A 20,307-nucleotide genomic window follows, 5' to 3' on the forward strand; every position below is an offset into this window, starting at 1 on the left:
TATGACACGTGCCCTCCTTTTTTTAAAAAAAGAATTTATTTATTTATTCGACAGATATAGAGACTGCCAGCGAGAGAGGGAACACAAGCAGGGGGAGTGGGAGAGGAAGAAGCAGGCTCACAGCGGAGGAGCCTGTGGTGGGGCTCGATCCCATAACACCGGGATCACGCCCTGAGCCGAAGGCAGATGCTTAACCTCTGTGCCACCCAGGCGCCCCAACACGTGCCCTCCTTAATACCCATCACCAGCATAACCCATTCCCCTTCCCCTCCCTTTCTGCAACCTTCAGTTTGTTTCCCAGTGTCAGTAGTCTCTCACGGTTCATCTTCCCCTCTCATTCCCCCCCTTCACTTTTCTCTTCCTTCTTCTAATGTCCTCCATGCTATTCCTTCCATTCCACATAGGAGTGAAACCATATGATAATTGTCTTTCTCTGTTTGACTTAATTTCACTTAGCATAATCCCCTCCTGGTCCATCCACGTTGGTGCAAATGGGGGGTATTCATCCTTTCTGATGACTGAGTAATATTCCATTGTATAGATGAACCACATCTTCTTTGTCCATTCATCTGCTGAAGGACATCTTGGCTCCTTCCACAGTTTGGCTATTATGGACATTGCTGCTATGAACATTGGGATACAGGTGCCCCTTCTTTTCATTACTCTGTGTCGATGGGGTAAATACCCAGCAGTACAATTGGTGGGTCGTAGGATAGCTCTGTGTTTAATGTCTTGAGGAACCTCCATATTGTTTTCAAAAGTGGCTGTACCAGCTTGAATTCTCACGAGTAGTGTAAGAGGGCTCCCCTTTCTTCACATCCTCTCTGACTTTTTTTTATTTCTGTCTTGTTAATTTTTTTCGAGATTTTATTATTTCATTCAACAGAGATAGAGACATCCAGCGAGAGAGGGAACAGAAGCAGGGGAGTGGGAGAGGAAGAAGCAGGCTCATAACGGAGGAGCCTGATGTGGGGTTCGATCCCATAATGCCAGGATCACACCCTTAGCCGAAGGCAGATGCTTAACCAGGTTAGCAACCAGGATGTATGGTATTGTGGGGGATCAGAACCAGGCTTTCTGTGGGAAGTGACAGAAATAGGGTATGGTGAGCTCCATGACCATACTTGAGGTCCCAGGTGACCCACTGGGTGTTGGGTTCTGTGGATCTGTCTCATCAGGTGCTGTGCAATTCAGGGACACCCTCCTGTCTGTGGATTTGTGTGGAGACAGGTAGACATCACTGTCTGGCCAGGAACGAGGGTCGCACTGGACCACCACCAGAGGTGCAGCGTGCGGGGGAGCCACTGCTTGGTTTCCACGAAAGCTGACCAGGGTCTGTGAACGTGATTCCTAGCAGCTGCAAGGGGAGACAAGGCCGGAGGTGGTACACACTTCCTAGACTTGTGGTCAGGACTAGTCTGGAGCCCACTGAAGTCAGCCACACCGGGCACAGAAGGCACCCAGTCAGTGTAGCTGTGGGCACTGCTCCCAATGCACTTTTGGGCCGGCTCCATGCTGCCACCTCCTGCTTTTCATCATCATCTTCAAGGTCATGTGCCTCTGCTCTTGCCCCATGGCCTCCGGGGTATTGTCCATCCTCCATCTGGCCCTCGTCCCTGGTGCCCTGTGCAGTCCGATGCCAGGGTAGCCTTCTCGAGACAAACATCTGGTCCTGATGGAACACTTTCATGGATCTCATGTGATTGAGGATGATGCCCTTCCCTGGAAGGGGGCTGCAGGTCCCCAATCAGGAGAACCATGACTCCCTTTTCAGCATGGCCTGCCCTCCCCTCAGTCTTCTTCAGGGAAGCTCTCCCCACTTCCTAAGCTGACAGCTCTGAACTTAAAAATGAATGTTATTTTACATATCTCTATGCCTTAGTTCATCCATGGCATGTCTTTCAACCCCGTTAGTGGGTTTTTTTTTTTTAGCAGTTCTGAAGAGCTGTCTGCTCAAGGAGGGGATGACCTTGGTGGGGCAGCTTTCCCTCTCATCTCCCTCAGCATGTCTCTGAGCCCTGGGACTAGCTATCCCACTGAGGATTGAAGGATCTGAGCCAGCCCATCCTGAGCCCAGGCTGTGTCAGCTGTGTAGACGGATGCGTGTCAGAGTGGTGGGCAGCTGGCATGGGCCAGGGGCAGGCAGTGTCTCCTTCTCATTCCTTCCCTCCCTTCCTCCCAGAGGTAGCTCAGAGCAGCCTTCAACCCCTGCATCTCCAGTTCCCTTGACCTATGCCTCCTGTGTTCAGCTGGTGACCTTGGAGTTTCGCATGGATTCTACCTCCCGTACCCTCTCCTGTAGCAGTTCCTGTATCAGGGGAGGGGTCGAACCCTTGTCTACTTTTGGTCTTCTTCCTGTCCCACACCAAGCCCACCCACCTTTGCATCTTCTATATATGTGCTTGGGAGCAAGCCCATCCACAGGGAACCTATTAGCCAAATGGATCCAGGCAATGAACATTGAAGTAGAGATCCAGGATCCATAGTATACCTGCTCTGAAACCTGTCCCAAAGTCTGTGACTCTCTCACACTGAAACAGAAACAATAATAGCTTTCTGGACTGTGAAGTGACATGTGTCTCTACTTCCAATCTTGAATGCATAGGTGCTGAGCCTGGACAGAAAAGGACCATGGCTCCCGTGGCCTGGGATCCATGGTAAGAACTCAGTGAAATCTGAATTCGAGGCATAGAATGAATAATTATTGTAGAGTGAATCCTCCCAAGTAGGGCTTATGCACATTGCACACGAAAAGCTTTTTCAAAGAGGTTCCTGAAAGAAAATTATTTTTTAAAAATTTATTTTAATTCCAGTAGAGCTAACATACAGTGTTACATTCTTTTCAGGTGTACAAGAGAGTGATTCAGTAATTCTATATATTACTCAGTGGTCATCTAGAAAAGTGTCCTCTTAATCTGCTTCATCTATTTCACTCATCCCTCTATTCACCTCCTCTCTGGTAACTATCCGTTTGTTCTCTCTTGTTAAGAGTTTGTATTTTGGTGTGTGTCCTTTTTCTCTCTATTTATTTTTGTTTGTTTCTTCAATTCCCCATAAGAGTGACATCGTATGGGATTTGTCTTTCTCTGACTGACTGATTTCAGTTAGCATAATACTCTCTAGCTCCATCTATGTGGCTGCAAATGGCAAGGTTTCATTCTTTTTCAAGCCCAGTAATACTCCATTGTGTGTGTGTGTGTGTGTGTGTGTTTGTGAATACACACATCTGTCATCTCATTTGTCAATTTTTCTACAGACACTTGGGTTGCTTCCATATTGTGATATTCTAAATATGGTGCAAGAAACATAGGGGTGCACATATCCTTATAAGTTACTGTTTTCCTAGCCTTTGGGGAAATAGCAGTAGAGTGATTGTTGGATCGTAGAGTAGTTCTACATTTAATTTTTTGAGGAACCTTCATACTGTTTTCCACGGTGGCCACCACAGTTTGCATTCCCACCCACAGTTCGCGAGGATTCCCCTTTATCCACATCCTCCCAACACCTGCTCTTTGTTGTGCTTTTGATGTTAGCCATTCTGACAGGTTTGATGTAATACCTCATTGTCCTTTGGATTTAAATTTTCCTGATGATGCGTGATGGTGAATATCTTTTCACGGGACTGTTGGCCATTTGTATCTCTTCCTTGGGGAAATGTCTGTCCATGTCTTCTGCCTATTTTTTAACTGGATTATATGTTTTTTTGGGTTCAGGTAGTATCAGTTCTATACGTTTTGGACACTATCCCTTTATTGCATATGATCATTGCAAATATCTTTTCCCTTTGAGTAGGTTGTCTTATTATATTTACGTTTTCATTGTTCTTCTGCCATGTGGAAACGTTTTATTTTGCTGTATTCCCAATAGTTTATTTTTGCTTTCATTTCCTTTGCCTCAGGAGACAGTCCAGAAAAACGTTGGTATGGTCCATGTCAAGAAGTTACTGTCTTCCCTCCTGTAGGATTTTTACGGATTCAGGTCTCATATTGAGGTCTTGAAACTGTTTTGTGTTTGTCTGTATTGTGTAAGAAAGCAGTCTAATTTCATTCTTTTGTGCGTAGCTGTCTAGTTTTCCCAACACCGTTTGTTGTAGATAATGACCTTTTCCCTTTTGATATCGTTGCTTGCTTTGTGGAAGATTCATGGACCACATAATTGTGGGTTTCTGTCTGAACTTGTATCCTGTTCCTTTGGTCGCTGTGTCTATTTTTGTGCCGTACTGTCTTGTTAGGATGACTGCAGCTTTGTAGTATAACCTGAAATCTGCAATTGTGAGTCCTCCAGCTTTGTTTTTCTTTTCCACATTGCACTGGCTATTCGGAATCTTTAGTGGTTCCATACAAATGTTTAGGATTGTTTATTCGAGGTCTTTTATTCTTTAATTTAAATTCAATTAGCCAACTTACAGTACACCATTAGTTTCAGATGTAGTCTTCAATAAATTATCAGTCGTGTGTAACACCCAGTGCTCATTGTATCGTGTGGCCTCCTTAATGCCACTCACCCAGTTACCCCCCCCCCAACTTCTCCTCCAGCAATCATCATTTTATTTGCGATAGTTAAGAGTCTATCATGGGTTTTCTCCCTCTCTGATGACTTCCCATTCTATTTTCCCTCCCTTCCCCTATGGTCTTCTTCCCTTTTTCTGATATTCCACATAGGAGTGAAAGCATATGATCATTGTCTTTCTTTCATTGGCTTATTCCACTCAGCATAATACCCTCCAGCTCCACCCAGGTCGGTGTGATGGTAAGTATTCATCCTTTCTGATGGCTGAGTAATATTCCAGTATATATATGATCCACATCTTCTTTATCCATTCATCTGTCGATGGTCATCTGCATTCTTTCCACAGTTTGTCTATTATGGATATTGCTGCTATGAACACTGGGGTGCATGTGTCCCGTCTTCACTACCTCTGTCTCTTTGGGGTAAATACCCAGTAGTGCAATTGCTGGGACATAGGGTAGCTTTATTTATAACTTCTTGAGGAAACGCCGTACCATTTTCAAGAGTGGCTGTAATGGACTGCATTCGTACAGGGGTGTAATAGGGTTCCCGTTTCTCCACATCCTCTCCAACATGTATAGTTTCATGTCTTCTTATTTTTATATATTCGGCCTCGTGTGATATGGCATCTATAGGGGTTTAGATTTGCATTTCCCTGAAGCCAAGTGATATGAAGCATTTATGCATGTATCTTTTGGTCTCCAGTACGTCATCATCAGTGAAATAACTTCCCATTTTAATCCATCTCAAGACCTAAAGCTGGGTAAGGCACTGAAGCTGGATGATGCCATCGGTTGGAAGTGTGGAGAATTTCAAAAGATCTCCGTGGAGAGCAAGTTTAAAGGTCAGTGTGAAGCTACTAATTGGATCTGGGGAGATCTCTGAAAGTGGGGGTTCCCTGGAATGGGCTGAGGGGGGCCCTCCGATTTTCCTATGAATCCTTGCTACAGCCCCAAATGGACAGTTTCCTGCTGTGGGGCTGGCTGAGTCCTCTAGTCGTGCAGAGGTGAGCCCAATGCCTGGTGCCTTGGAGGCAGGCAAATGGGGAGGGGACCCTCAGCAGAAGACCCAGGGTTAGGTTAGGCCTCAAAAGACAGCAGTTCTGAACTGCCCAGTGCTCAGAGAACTCCCAGGCCGAGTGAGATGAGGGCACAAGGGCGGGTGAATATGAGCCTTGGGGTTTCATCCAGAAGGGCCCACAAATGTCGGAGTTCACCAGCAGGGGCTCTCAGGGGGTGCCCCAATTCTCTTGCCCTGAATGCTGTGTTGTGCCCCAAAATGGTACAGTTTCCTGTGGGCTGCAGGCTGAGTCCTATGGTGGGGCTGGGGTGTCCCCAATCCCCCAGAGTGCGGTGCCAGGACCCTGGGGAAGGGCCCCTCTGTGGCCAACCTAGGGTAAGGGTTAGGGTCCAGGAGACCGGCAGCGCTAATCCGCAGGCTGTGCGGTGAGCTCCGTGGAGGGCTGAGATGAGGTCATGGGGGAGAGTGAGCATGGGCCTCAGGGTTGGGGCATGGGGGCTGCCAAAGCTGAGGACAGGCTCCGGGGGCCTCCCCAAGTTCTCGAGCCCTGTATGCTCCATAGAGCCCCAAGAGGCACAGTTTCCTGCGGGGTGGCAGGCTTTGTCCTGCAGTGGGGCTCAGGTGTACACAGTCCCTGGGGCTACGGCCTGGGCCCCAGGGGAGGGCCCTCCCCAGCCGACCTAGGGTCAGGGCTACGCCCCAGGAACCCGACAGGCCTGATCTTCCGGCTTTGCGACAAGCTCGGTGGCAGGCTGAAGGGAAGGCGTGGGGCGGGATGAGCGTGGGCATCAGGGTTGGGGTGTAGGGGGCCGCCGAGGATCACTGGGGGCTCAGGTGGGCCCTACCAGTTCTCCTGCACGGGATGCTCTGTGGCGCCCCAAGGGGCATGGTTTCCTGTGGGGTGGCAGGCTGAGTCCTGTGGTGGGGTTCAGGTGTACCCAATCCCCAGGGTTAGGGTACAGATTAGGGTACGGGTTAGGGTATGGGTTACTGTTAGTGTACGGGTGAGGGTAGGGGTTAGGGTTAGGGTAAGGTGAGGGTACGGGTTGGGGTTGGCTTTAGGGGTTACAGGTTAGGGGTTATGGGTTAGGGTATGGATTAAGGTTTAGGGTACGGGTTAGGGATTAGGGTTTGGGTTTAGGGTTAGGATTAGGGTTGGAGTTCGGGTTAGTGTTAGGGTATGGGTTAGGGTTAGTGTATGGGTTAGGGTAGACATTAGGTAAGGTTTAGGGTACGGGTTAGGGTACGGTTTAGGGTACGGGTTAGTGTACGGGTTAGGGTACAGTTTAGGGTACGGTTTAGGGTTAGGGTACGGGTTAGGGTTATGGTACGGGTTTGGTTATGGTTTAGGGTTAGAGTTAGGATACGAGTTAGGGAACAGGTTAGGGATAGGGTACGGTTTAGGGTTAGGGTATGGGTTAGGGTACATGTTAGGGTTAGGTACGGGTTAGGGTATGGGTTACGGTCCGGGTTAGGGATAGGGTACGGTTTAGTGTATGGGTTAGGGTACGGGTTAGGGTACGGTTTAGTGTACGGTTTAGGGTTAAGGTATGGGTTAGGGTTATGGTACGGGTTTGGTTACGGTTTAGGGTTAAAGTTAGGATACGAGTTAGGGAACAGGTTAGGGATAGGGTACGGTTTAGGGTTAGAGTACAGGTTAGGGTACATGTTAGGGTTAGGTACGGGTTAGGGTATGGGTTAGAGTTCGGGTTAGGGATAGGGTACGGGTTAGCATATGGGTTAGAGTACGGGTTAGGGGTAGGGTTAGCTGAAGGTGTAGGGTTGGGGGTAGGGTTGGGGGTAGGGTAGGAGTTGGGGTAGGTTTAGGGTTTAGGGTTAGGGTTTGGGGTTTGGGGTTAGCGGTTAGGGTTAGGGTTTAGAATTTAGGCTTTTGGGTTTAGGGTTAGGGATTAAGGTTTAGGGATTAGTGTTAGCGTTAGGGTTTAGGGTTTAAGGTTTAGGGTTTAGGGTTAGGGTTAGATTTAGGGTAAGGGTTAGGGTTTAGGGTTAGGGTTAGGGTTAGGGGTTAGGGTTTAGGGCTTAGGGTTAGGGGTTAGGGGTTAGGGTTAGAGTTAGACCCCAGTAGGCCAGCAGGCCCGATCCACCTGCTGTACCACGAGCAGATGGTCGTGCCAAGGTGAGGGCGATGGTGAGCGGGAGTGTGGGCTCCTGAGTTTTGGCGTGGGGGGCCTTTGAAGGTCGCCGGGGGCTCAGAGGGACCTGCCCATACTCCCGCCCTGAATGACCAGCGGCGCCCTTAGCAGACCGGGTGGCGCATGTCAGCAGGGTGAGGTGCTGGGGCTCGGTGTCCCCAATTCCTGGCATTGCTGCGCCAGGCCCCTTGTGAGAGGCCCCTCAGGGGCCCACCTAGTGTTAGGGTTAGCCCCCAGGATGCCGGCAGGCCCAATCCGCCAGCTCTGCAGCGAGCGGAGGGGTTGGCCGAGATTAAGGCGCTGGGGAGCAGGCGCATGCGAGCCAGAGTTTTTGGGCGGGGGGGGGCCTTTGAAGGTCCCAGGGGGATCGGAGGGCCCTGCCCGTTCTCCCTTCCTGAATGACTGGCAACGCCCCTAGCACCCTGGGTGATTGCCCGGTGGCAGAGTGAGTCCAGCACTGGGGCTCGGGGGTCCCAAATCTCCGGCATTGCGGTGCCAGGCTCTTTGGGAGGGGCCACGCGGGGGCCGACCTAGGGTAAGTGTTAGCCCGCAGGAGTCCAGCAGGCCCGTTCCGCCAGCTCTGAGGCAGGTGGAGGGGCAACCCAAGGTGAGGGCACTGGCGAGAGGGAGTGTGGGCCCAAGCGTTTTGGCGCGGGGGGGCCTTCGAAGGTCGCCGGGGGCTTGGAGGGCCCTGCCCGTTCTCTCGCCCTGAAAGACTGGCGGCGCCCCTAGCAGCCGGCATTGCTGCGGGGCGGCAGGGCGACTCCGACGCTGGGCTCAGGGATCCCCAATCCCCGGCGCTGTGGTGCCAGGCCCCTTGGGAGGGGCCCCTCGGGGGCCCACATAGGGTTAATGTTAGTCCCCAGGAGGCCGGCAAACCCGGTGCTAAGTGGTTCTGGCAATGTAACAAAAATGCCATACACTTATCTGTAAGAAATAACAGTGTACAGGAACCCTCTTAGCCCTAATATCATCATTTGTGAATATGGAAGCCAGCCCCAAGTGGTCGTGGAAGTCTGACGAAAGGGCTAAGCACTTTTCTCTGAGTCACCACACTATACAGGGAAAGACCAATGTACATCATCTTTCACGAGTAGGAAGCATTAATGAAAAGGTTCTGGAATTTCGAGGATTCTGACCCATCCTTATTGGTAATAAACCACCGTGTACAGGAAAACACCTTCAACTCTCATCAGCCTCCTCAATCCTGATTCCGAATCAACTTTGGGTGTGTAGGACTAGGGAAATGTCCACATCTTATTGCTAAGAAAGAATGATGTCAGGGTAATGCCCTTCAAGTCACATCAGCCTTCCTGAAGATGGAAGCAGGAATCAAGCTGGTTATGTTACCATGAGGTAAGGAAGATGAGCATATAAGTGAGAAACAACAGTGGGCAGGACCTCTCTTCCAACGAACATTATCTTTGCTTAATGTTGAATCCCTATGATAAGTGGTTGTGGCCAATTGTGAGGTGAAAATCTTGAGTGTTTTGTAAAATCTCTTGGTCATTCACAGATGAGACTAAGGTAGTTGGGGACTCCTAGGCAGTGATTTGTCCACTGTCAAAAATATGAAAAGATAAAAGAGACAGATGAGGTCTCCTCAGGCATTGTCCTTTATCCTCATCCTCCGTGAGGATGGCCATCTCTGGACAGCTCAGTGGCAGGGTCTCATTCACAGTGGGGGCATCTGTTCCTCACAGACATCAGGCAGGGAAATGGATTTGGTTCTCTGTGCCAACCCAGCCACAGCTGAGTGTCACAGCACCCTCTCGTGGGCTCATAAGAGTTTCACTATCACCAGGCAGGTCATTGTATTTGATAAACCACTGTAAGAGTTTGCAATTGCCTTCATCTGCAACCTCCTAGAGGCAAATGCAGATCTCTGGTACCATGTGAAGTCATGTGAAGGCATTGTGAGAAAGTGTCCTTTTGCTTAAGAAAAACATGGCTGGGGCTCCTGGCTGGCTCAGCCAGTTAAGCATGTGCCTTTGGCTCAGGTTATGATCTCAGGGTTCTGGGATCGAGCCCGGGCTCCCTGCTCAGCAGGAAAGGAGGTAGGGAAATAGCTTAGAACCCACAGAGAATGTGAATAAAGGGGAGTGAAATGGAACTTGGTCTGTGTTTGGCTTTAGGGATTGGAAGTTAGTTTTTTCTCAATTGTGATTGTTCTTGAAACAGAAAAGCTGTATTGTTTTTTTTTTACCTTTAATTTTTTTTCTAATAATAATTTTTATTATGATATGTTAGTCACTATACAGTATTTCCTTAGTTTTTGATGTAGTGTTCCGTGATTCATTATTTGCATATAACACCCAGTGCTCCATGCAATATGTACCTTCCTTAATACCCATCACTGGACCATCCCAATCCCCCACCCCTCTCCCCTCTGAAGCCCTCAGTTTGTTTCCCAGAGTCCATAGTCTCTCGGGGTATATTCCCCCTTCTGTTTAGGGTCCATTGTCTAAAGGGACAGACAGTGGAAGTTCACCACATATAAGATCGAAATTTCATTGTTCATTATACATGCCACCAAGTACTTCCCAGACATTTCATTCTACTGTAGTAATTCATTATACCTGTGCAAGTGCACGTGGAAGACAATTGATGCATGTATAGTGGTAATAAAACATACCCCTCAGTAGCAGAATAATAGAGGATGCATATGTGTAAAATTATTCAACAACAGCTTCTATGCTTTCCCTTTGGTTCATTATTATCTATGAAATTGGACAATTTTTGTTCTCTAGGCTGAAACCTCATTGTCAGTATTCAGAGTTTTTCAATGCTGATCTTCTCCTGTATAAGTTACCAAAAACCTAAAATATGTATGAACTTTAAAAAACGCTATATTGAAAATGACAGCAGGGAAGTTCCATTTTGTGAATATTGTGTCAATGGATCTCTATTTTGACATCAGTGTTCATTAGAAATGATGACATTTCATGTGAGTATAAATATCAATGTGAAAAAGAAAAGGTAGGAAGAACCTTGAATGTTTAAGTAATTGGTGAAATGAAAGGTGTGTGTGTGTGTGTGTGTGTGTGTGTGTGTGTGTGTGTGTAATTGATTTTCAATGAATGGTTCAGCTACTTGTAGGGCCTCCGTGAGAGCCCAGGTGAAGCTTTCAGTGAGTTGGTATCTGTTTTCAGAACATGGGAATCACTTAGTCCAATAGTCAATCAGGCAAGCTTTGAGGTCTTGAAGAGTTTCAGTCCTCAGCGATGGTGTTGCAGACCCTTGTGAGCAAACCCTAGGTATGCTCAGAGCCCTCATTAGCTGGTACCAACGTGTGACGATTTCAGACAACATTTCCCAAAGAAGTACCTCTTGAGTCTCTGTCCTTCTCAGTTCCTTACACTTCCTTACACTAGTTATGTGATCAGTGTGTTTCAGGATAATCCCCACATGTGATTTTTACTATTTCCTACTAGTCCTATCTGTTTCTCATCTTCTTCGTTTATGGTAGGGGTTGGGAAGCAACCTGTGTGGTGGAGGAAGGGGTGTGGTAGTTGTCTGCCTTCAGAGGACCGAATGATGCCTAGAAATTGTACTGTAGTTTGAGGTCAATTATCCATCCTCTGAGAGTCAGGAATTCCATCACTTTACTTTGATGCTAGTGTGTTCTTGTTCTTCAAGCTGTCCTCGGAAATAAGGACATCATCCATCTAGGGAATACTGGTTTGTGTGTATGTTTTCATTTTAGGAAAGGCCTTGCTGTTCCTGAAAATAATACTGTAGAGCACCCTTTCCTGTTCTTATTGGCCATCAGTCAATCTTTTGTGAAGTATTCATTTGTACATAGACTTTTTATGGTTGATGAGCAGGAATTCATTATTGACAAGTCTTCGTCAGTGTGTGTATTGCAAATCTTTACTTCCCAGCCTGCGGTTCACTTTTTCATTTTCTTATGGTCATAAGATAAGGAGAAATGTCACATTTTTATGAAGTCCCACTGAATTCTTCTCAATGGTTATTGCACACTATGTCTTACCCCAAGATTGACAGGTTCTACGTTTTCTTTCAGAAACTGTCCAATGGGAAGCTACAATCCATCTCAAATTTATAAATTACATTTTTAATTCTAATAGGGTATTTATAGACTGTTTTGGATTTTCTATGTACACAGTCGTATTATCTGTGAATAGTCACAATTATCCCCTCAATTCTTATACTTTTTGTTTCTCTTGCCTTCTAACACTGGTAGATTCTTCGATTCCACGTTGAATAGAGCAGCATTGTTTGAAGATTTTAATATACCTTTCTCAATATCTGACAGAAAAAGCAGACAAAACATTGGTAACAAATGTGACCTAATTGACATATAGGGAACATTCCATAATAAGTGCAGAATACATTATTTTCAAGTGGTCATAGACTCTTTACCCAAATAGATGATAGGTGGGGCCATGAATCAAGGCTACAAATGTTAAACCCTGAAATTAACTAGGTTCTATTCCTAGACCACAGGGGAATTGAGCCACAGTCATAGCGAAAAGAAAACCAGGAAGTCCTTCAATGTTTAAAAATTAAATGGAACTTTGCTACATATCCTAAAGGTCAGAGAGGGAATCTTAATGGGAAATTCTGAACCTTTTCTACATGAGGGCTCACACACAATGGCACTTTCTTTGTGAAGAGCATTATAATAACCTAGACAGGAGTTGAGCCTTAAGTCAGAGTTCTGCCTGCCCCAGCCACACCTGGCAGCCTTGGCCTGTGGTCCCCCTCAGCTGTCCTTTCTGGTGGCCCTGAGCTAAGGGGGTCATCATGGCCATATGGAAATGGGAAGCTCCCCACTCATAGTGATGGCGGTGCCCACTTCCCCAGCTGCCCTTTCTGGTGGCTCTGAGCTAAGGGGGTCAACATGGCCGTATGGAAATTAGAAGCTCCCCACTCTTAGTGATAACGTTGCTATCGTATCGTCCTCACCAGTCCAACAACATGATTTCTGAGTGAAATTTGACACAAGAGCGACTTCTTGGCCTTCCTTCAGGTTTGAAAATCATCTGGTGAGTCATCTATTAGGAATATGGATTCAACATGTGTTCTTTCTTCTGGAAAAGAAATAGACTTAATAGCAATTATGGCTTCCTGAGCACCTGTTCTTGAGAGACATCATACTGCCTCTTAATAGCATTTTGCCTCTTAAACTTGAATCTAGGGTGTAGATATTTTTAGGCACATTTTCAGACGGTTAGAAAGGGACTCAGATGATATGAGTCACAGAGGATTTTAGTGTCAGAAACCTAAGTGGCATCCCCAAATTGACTACAAGTCCCTTGTTGTTCCATACAGGGTACTATTTCCCTCTTATCTCTGGTCTTCTCGATCTGGAAACCTATCAAGTATCAGGATTTTCTTGTCATGTGGACAACTGGAATGAATTCAGCGGGCCTTTTCACATCTACCCATGGTGATCATTAAGATCATTATCTCAGTGGAGGACCTCTGGGTAAGATACTCAAAGATCCTAAGGAATACAGACAGTATAATATTTTTCTGGTATTAAAGTTAATGAAACCAACTATCTTTTTCAGTCCATTCAGGCTCTGGTATGTTCAGAGGGTGCTGTAAAACAGGTCTGAAATAGTATTTAAAAACACTCAGCTCAGCCTCTTCTACAAAGTGAGCCAATGCTTATAAACATGGCTAAAATATTTCCTTACCTACGATGACTTCCCAGCCATCGTAGTGTTTATATGGTATGACTGTGACTTATATTAGTCAACATTTGCAGAGAAAGAACTTACTGCATCCAGGGAGCACTTCATGTTGAAATTAGTTTGTGACAACGAGCTACTGTGTTTTATTCTGCAGTCCAAGGGAATGGTGCCAGACATCTCTAAGGTGTCTAGCAGTTCTACAATTCTGATTTTAAGTGGTCTGTGTGCTTCAGTGATTTGGGCAGGAGAAGGGCAGTAGTCCAGAGACTGTTAACACTTCTGTTACCTGTGCTGACCATGGAGCAGTAAGCCTTCCGTGGGCATCATTTTGATTTCTTGGTACTGTTGTGAAAGGTGCTTTTGTCTCAAATTCCTCCATTTAGGAGTAATTATAATGATAAAAGGAATTTTTATCTTATATCATCTGTGGGCCCTGATCCTCGGCTCCCAGGGAAGCTATCCTTTAACATTTTACCCGGCTCAAAATGACTGGGCAACACCTGAAAGCATGGGCCCTATTTCTGCCCCAAGCACATGTTGTACATCTGCTTCGAGAAGAAAACAATAACCAAAAATGCCAACATAAATATAAGAAAAAATAAAGAACCTCTTTGGCTCTCATAAGATTAAAGTCATACTGACATGTACATACTGAAAACATAAGAAAGAATCTGTCACTTTCTGGAATCTAAGAAGATCCTCATTGTGGTGTGTAACTTTGTACCTGAAACTAAACAGAAAAAAATATATAAGCCTGCCCCAAATGTTCTTTCCCCGGAGCACTCCCTTCTTGGTGAAGATTGTGTCTCCCAGGCAGCTGTCCTGACTTGGGGTTGAATAAAGGTCTCTTCCTTTTTCTCTAAAATGTTTTTAACAGTTCATTCACGCAGTGTCGACAATAACAGTGTTTTCTATTTAAGTGAGAAATAAACGTTCCACTCTAGTTGCATTGGGAATAGACGAATTGAGGGTTTCTTTAGAATAGTAAGTCTGCTATCCAGAAAAGGCAAGGTCATTGGTCTATTGAGAATGAAGATAATTACTGCTAAACAACAAGTACGTGTTGCCCCTTCGCCCAGAAACCAAAGCAGGTGTGCAGGCTTTAGGTCAGAGGTGCCTTCTTCTCCCCACCTGACGGCACTTCTCTACTCTGGCTACAAGAAACCCGAGGTTTTGAACGTCAGCATTGCAGTCAGCGAGGCAGCTTGTCACAGGACGCCAGTGTTCAGAGAAAGCACAGGTATGTTTGGTAAAATGTCCTATCTATGTCAGGGATGGAGGTAAATCTGTCATTATCCCAAAATCTCCTGGGCTTTTCCCTTTTCTCTAGTTGGGCCACAAAGTAAAATTGAAGTAGCTGCCAGCATTCTGGGTTTGGTGCAAGAATTACTTAGTTTCCCTGCAGGTAGAACTTTGCAGGGGATCACAATTTCTCTGTCCATTTATTGCTTACAAATGTATTTTGACCATCTGTTTCCTAGGAACCCTCTTTTATTAGAAAAGGAAGGTGAGATTCACTCTGTGCCTGTTTGTAACATCTAATTTGTTCCTTCATCTAACAGTGTTTATTCAATTGGGCCTAAGATATGGTTGAGTGGCCAGCATCTAGAGTTAGGTGGCTTTTTTCATCTGATACAGACTTGGATGATGTCATTTGACAAAGGTGATGTTTCATCATTGCTTAGTTTATTCATCAGAAGAGTTAAAATTAGGGTGGAGGGGAAATTCAAAATTATCCAAACCGGCCTGTTCCTGTTTAAAAGTTGAGCTTGACTTTCTAGTTTTACTAAAAGTATTATCTCGATATTTTGAGGTGCCATATTCTCTCTGTAGTTCCTTTGGTGGTGGAGTCAGAAGGAGAGTCTGGGAATTCTTTTGGATAGTGGCATGCTGGTGGCTTCAAGGGGCTTGGCGTCAGGAGCCTTGGGGTGAAGTCTGCAACTGCTTGCCTGACCCTGGGTGCATCTGCCAGAGGTTTTGTTTCCTCTTATGAAATTGCCGGCAGATAATGTTCTGCTTAAAGGGGAACCCTCCCATCCTGTTTGTGGGAATGCAAAGTGGTGCAGCCAGTCTGGAAAACAGTGTGGGAGTTCCTCAAAAAGTTAAACATTGAAAAACCACATGATCCAGCAATTGCTCTCCTATGTAATTACCCAAAGGATACAGAAATGCAGATTTGAAGGGGGTCCATGCACAATGATGTTTATGGCAGTAATGTCCACAGTAGCCAAACTATGGAGAGAATCCCAAAGTCCATGCACTGATGAATGGATAAAGCAGATGTGGGATACATATATATAATGGAATATGACCCAGCTTCAAAAAGAATGAAATCTTACCATTTGCAAGGATGTGGATGGATCTAGAGTGTATTAAGCTAAGCAAAATCAGTGAGGAAGGACAAATATCCTATACTCTAATGCTTCTGGAAATTCAGAAAAAAAAAAGGTGAACAGAGTGGAGGGGTGATGAGAGAGGCAAACAAGGAAATAGACTCAACCTTGGAGAACAAACTGAGTGTTGCTGCAGGACAAGGGTGTGGGGGGAAGTGTCAAATGGGTGAGGGGTATTAAGGAGGGCACTTGTGTTGAGCACCGGGTACTGTATGCAGGTGAGGAATCACTAAATCCTACCCCTGGAGCAAATATTCCATGGCATGTGAACTAACTGGAATTTAATAAAAGAAGAAAGGAAAAGGTGTTCTGCTTCATGAAGAGTGAGGTAAAATTGTAGTGATTTGGGCTGTACTATTCTATAGAGGATAGATGTAAAACAACCTGTTGTAGGATACAATAGAGTCTTATCACATAAGGAGTCCTCAGAAAGCTCCAATGAAAGATTCAGATCTCAGAGCATGTTCGTGTTCCACTGATATCTTACAGTTTGCACAGGTAGGAAAGAAGGTGGAGAGAAAGGCAACAGAAAGGGAAAGTAGGTGTGAACCTTTCATTAGTTAGCATTATAGCTTTCTCATGAAATACTTGCACCAGTGTGATTTTGGAAGCAGAGGGGGAATATGGGAGCTTTGCAGGAGACGGGGGAGTTCCAGGACTGGGTAAAGCTGACAGGGGTCCCAGAGGAGAGCTGAATGTATTCTGCAGAAGGGTGTGTTCAAGGTGGGCTCCAGGGGTGGCTGTGGGTCTCCTGGGTGAGAGTTGTGACAGGTGAGGGCTGTGTGCAAGTTCCTGGCTGAGGACAAGTGAGGCACAGGCGGAGAGCTGGCAGAGAATCTTCTTCTGAGCCACCAGCCTCACCCAACACAGACAGCATCATATTCTGTCTCTGTCACTCCAATTCAGACTTCTCAGAAGGTGAGTGAGAACACATCAAGAGCATTCTGAACAGAAGGGAACGCATGTGCAAAGTCTCTGGGGCAGGGGAATTCCAGGTATGTCCAGGAGCAGCAAGAAGGCCCTGTGGCCACAGGAGACAGCTTAGGACATTACCTCAGAGAGGTGACAGATGGTGACAGAAAGCCATTCCAGGGCTATAACCCCATGAGACGCTGTATCACTGGGCCATCCTGGCTACAGTGTTGAGAACAGATGACAGTGGGTTGAATATGGCAAGGCAGGTCAATGACGAAGCTTTTCCAGGAACTCAGGCACTGTGGACCAGACAGGTGGCCTTGGATGGAGTGGTTAGACCTCTTCTGGGTCCATTTTGAAGATGGAGCTCACAGGATTTGCTGATGGGTTAGCTATTAGGAGCAGGAGAAGGGAGGAATTGGGGTAACTCCCAGCTGTTGTGGGTTGTCCTGATCAAGGGGAAGGAGAGGGTTTCTCGTGGGGTAGGAGGTAGTCTGTGTTCTGCATGCTGAGGAAGGTGCCTTTCCCAGTGGATCTGCTGAGATTTGTGTCTGGGAGGACCTTTCACATCTCCTCCCTCAGCAATGCTCAGGTACAAGTATCCCCCACTTTTTAAACGTTCACAGTAAGACACTGGGCTTTCTTGAAAGAACTACGTTATTACCCAGCTTCAGTAAGAGGAACATACCTGAAGAGGATTTCCCTCTTATGAAAAATGGTGAACAGTGAGAATCGCGTTCAGCATCTGTTTTGGGGAGAAGCATGAAAGAGTCGGCGTGCACCCCAACCAGCTCCTTTCTCTGGGAACCACTCTCCGCATCCAGCCACCAGCACTTTGAATGGTGTCTGTGGGCTTCTGCTGTGCTTTATCTTCATTTATGTTGGGCCTCTGTTAGAAACTTGTGTCCTGAGGCCTAAGAAAATCCAAAGAGAAGGAATTTTGGAGTCTGAGCACACTGTCTAATTGTTCCGTGTAAATTAATGGCCATTCCTTCTTGACACCATTTCTGCTGTGCAAGGTTTCTCAGAAGCCCTGTACTTTCAAAGAGCAGGGAAACCTATACCCCATGCTGCGGGGTTAGTTTTAGTCTCCATGCTGGACAGAATATTTCATGACTGTCGGATTTTCTCACTCAAACATTGAGACTTTGACCACCTTTACCCGTTTCTACCACCCCATCCCCGTATCTGGCACCTACCAATCTGCTCTCAGGATCTATGCGTTTAGTATTTTTTTATTCCACGTGGAATGTACATGAGAGCATCTGGTAGTGGTCTTTCTGTGTCTGAGTTACTTAGCATAAGGCCCCCAAGGTCTGTGTTTCCATGTCTAGTTCTTGTGAATAATGCTGCAGTGAACGTGGGAGTGCATCTGTCTTTTTGAGGAAGCATTTTTGTGTTCTTCAAATCAATACTCAGTAGAGCCATTACTGGGTCATGGGGTAGTTTATTTATTTTTTCAGGAACCTCCATACCGTTTGTCACAGTGGCTGCACCAATTTCCATTTCCACCAACAGTGCACAGTGTCTCCTCATCTGCACACCCTTGACCCCACCTGGTGTCTGTCTCTGGGACAATTGCTGTTCCAACACTTGTGAGCGGATAGCCGATTGTGGGTTTGACTGATGTTTCCCTGATGATATTTAGTGATGTGGAACAACTTTTTCTGTCTGTTGGCACCTGTGTGCCATCTTTGGAAAGTATCTATTCACATATTCCTCCCATTTTTTTATATGTTTTTTTTTGTTTTGATATGTAGGAGTGTTGTGTGTATTTTGGATATTAGCCTTTTCTCACACATATGATTTGCAGATATTTTTTTCTTATTGGGTCAGTGGCCTTTTAAGTTTTTGCTGGTGTCTTTTGCCGTGTGGAAGATTTCAGTTTGATGTTGTTCCACTTGTTTATTTTTGCTTTTGTTGCCTTTGCATTTGGTGTCCGATCTGAAGACTCTTTGCCAAAACCAATGTCGAGAGACTTAGTACCTGTGTCTTCTTGGAGGTTTATGGATTCAGGTCTTATGTTCAAATCATTCATCCATTAAAAATTTTGTGTGTGGTGTAAGAAAGTGACTCGGTTATATTCTTCTGCATTTAGTGTCCAGTTTGCCTGTTACCGCTCACTGAAGACACAGTCCTTCCCTCATGGCATATCTTCTGCTGCTGTGTCGTAAGTTAGGATCATCTATGTGTGGGTAAGTTTCTGAGCTTTCTGTTCTGTTCCACTGACCTGGTGTCTGTGTTTATGCCAGTACCATCCTGTTTTGATGACAACAGCTTTGTAATCTAGCTTGAAATCCAGGAGTGTGTTGACTGCACCTCTTTCTCCAGGTTGCTTTGGGTATTTGGGGTCTTTTGTGATTCCATACAACTTTGAGGACTGTTTTCTATTTGCTCGAATAATGCCACTGGAATTCAGATAGGCATTTAATCACATCTGTCGACTGCTTTGGTTATGATGGACATGTTCACATAATTAACTCTTCCAGTTAAGTTGCATGGTGTATGCTTCCATTTGTTTGTGTTGCCTTCCAAATCTTTGACCCATACATTCTGCCCCCCTCGACACATATTTTTCATTTCTTTTCTGCCATGTGTTGAGTGTACTATGTCTTTCTCATTCTTGGTTACTTTTATTTCAAGATTTTTTTATGCAATTTTAAATGGCGTTGCTTTTTTAATTTCTCCGTGCGAAAGTGTGTCATCAGTATACAGAAATGCAAGAAGTTGGGTCATCTGGGTGGCTCCATAAGTGAAGCATCTACCTTTAGCTCAGGTCATGATCCCAGAGTTCTGGGATTGAGCCCCGTGTTGGGCTGCCCGGTTAGCGAGGGTCTGCTTTTCCCTCTTTCTGGCACTCCCCCTGCTCGTGCTTTTTCTCTTCCTGTCAAATAAATAAATAAAATCTGAAAAAAATAAAGACAAGAGGTCTCTGTATATTGACATTATATCCTGCAGCTTTCTTGAATTTTTTTATTCTAACAGGTTTTTTTGTGTGTGGAATCTTTCGGGATTTCATGACATTTGCAAATTGTGCCAGTTTTCCTGTATGGATTTCATATCTTCTCTTTTTTTAAAATTGTTATTCACCCTACAGTACTTCATTTGTTTTTGATGTAGGGCTCCATGATTCATTGTTTGCATATAACACCTAGTGCTCATTATGACACGTGCCCTCCTTTTTTTAAAAAAAAGAATTTATTTATTTATTCGACAGATATAGAGACTGCCAGCGAGAGAGGGAACACAAGCAGGGGGCGTGGGAGAGGAAGAAGCAGGCTCACAGCGGAGGAGCCTGTTGTGGGGCTCGATCCCATAACGCCGGGATCACGCCCTGAGCCGAAGGCAGACGCTTAACTGCTGTGTCACCCAGGCACCCCAACACGTGCCCTCCTTAATACCCATCACCAGGATAACCCATTCCTCTTCCCCTCCCATTCTGCAACCTTCAGTTTGTTTCCCAGTGTCAGTAGTCTCTCATGGTTCATCTCCCCCTCTCATTCCCCCCCTTCACTTTTCCCTTCCTTCTTCTAATGTCCTCTATGCTATTCCTTCCATTCCACATAGGAGTGAAACCATATGATAATTGTCTTTCTCTGCTTGACTTAATTTCACTTAGCATAATCCCCTCCTGGTCCATCCACGTTGGTG

The sequence above is a fragment of the Ursus americanus genome, chromosome 9 (genome assembly GCF_024610735.1).
Source record: "Ursus americanus isolate L20-20 chromosome 9, mUrsAme1.1.p, whole genome shotgun sequence".
Lineage (NCBI taxonomy): Eukaryota > Metazoa > Chordata > Mammalia > Carnivora > Ursidae > Ursus > Ursus americanus.